This window comes from Mustela erminea, chromosome 2 (assembly GCF_009829155.1).
Source record: "Mustela erminea isolate mMusErm1 chromosome 2, mMusErm1.Pri, whole genome shotgun sequence".
In the NCBI taxonomy this organism is placed as follows: domain Eukaryota; kingdom Metazoa; phylum Chordata; class Mammalia; order Carnivora; family Mustelidae; genus Mustela; species Mustela erminea.
The window spans coordinates 76,246,445-76,247,781 of NC_045615.1; the positions used below are offsets into that span (position 1 = coordinate 76,246,445).

General features: G+C 34.0%; 1 pseudogene; it reads left to right on the forward strand.

Annotated features, from left to right (window-relative positions):
- Window positions 1-226: 226 nt before the first annotated feature.
- LOC116585317 lies at window positions 227-381 on the forward strand (annotated as a pseudogene).
- The last annotated feature ends 956 nt before the right edge of the window (window positions 382-1,337 follow it).

Consider the following 1,337-nt stretch of genomic DNA (forward strand, 5'->3'; position numbering starts at 1 on the left):
CCAAATGGCACTTTTAATTTTCTTATATGTAGCATGTTACACAAAGTCTGGTCCTTACCAGGGACTAATCTATCTTATCAGAATATGTTGACTGATCACTGATTGATATATTCCACTAGGGAGAGCTGACACACCATGATGATTATGCAGAACATGAAAGCAAAATTACACTGGAGATTGTTTGAATTTTTGTTCTGAATCTTGGTCCATTTAGAATCATAAGGGGATCGCTTCTCGGCCTTTTGGCTAAGATCAAGTGTAGAATCATAAGGGAAATCACAGAAAAATCAGATTTTCTGTACACCATTCTATTGCCTACCTTTCAGATCCCTGACAAAAAAATGTCACAAGGACAACCTTTCCTGAAAACATTTAGCCCTTTCGCCTCTCGTGTGGCTAGAAACCAACAGCAAAAAATTTTCTTTTAAAAAAATCTCCTCTGCACTTAGTGTAAAGACATACATTTTAGTTTAGAGCAAAGGATAAGAAGGTTTAAAGTAATGGTGCCATTGGAAGTTTTTGAGATCACCTGAATTCTACTTTAATAACAAATTACTTGTAAAAGGAACTGATGGAAAATAAATCTCAGTTCAATAGGATTTACTTAAAATTTTTAAATGAAAATAAAGTAAACCAATGGAATAGTAATGTCCCTCATCCTACTTTTGCACTCTCTTCCCAAAAAACAGACTGGAAACTAGCAAAGCCACTCCATTCTGATTTAGACCACAGGATTGTTCAATGTCCCCTTTTAGGAAGACCTTGTCAATTACTTGTAATTCAAATGATCTTATTTAAATAAAACTATATTAAGCAATTTGATGTTTTCTGAAATTTTTGAATACATGAAAATCAAGCAGCATTAAAAACATTTAAATTCGAATATCAAAACTACTCTACATAAAAACAAACAAAATTGTGGAGCAGTAACGGATGGCTTGGTGCTTCAATTGCTTTGGATCTTTGTGGGAAAGCTATTCTGAATAAAATAAACACAAAGGGGTTTTCGTATAAATTCTCAACTTGAAACAAACCACTTCACCACCCACTGGCCAAAAGCAGATTACAAATGCTGACACACTGAGCATTCGATAGCATTTCTTTCTGCTATCATGCAGATATGTTAGTCTAACTGTTTTTAAGTGAGGAAAAGAAGTCTTAGAAGCAGTCAAGATTTAGATTAAATTGGGAAGAAAACCATTTCTCTGGATGAGTCTGTAGTTTTGAGGACTCTTTTGAAATTAACGTGATTCTGTACATATTTAGCATGCACACAACTCCTCTATTTTATGGAAGATTTTTGGAAGGTGGAAGACTACATTTTAATTTTTCCATTC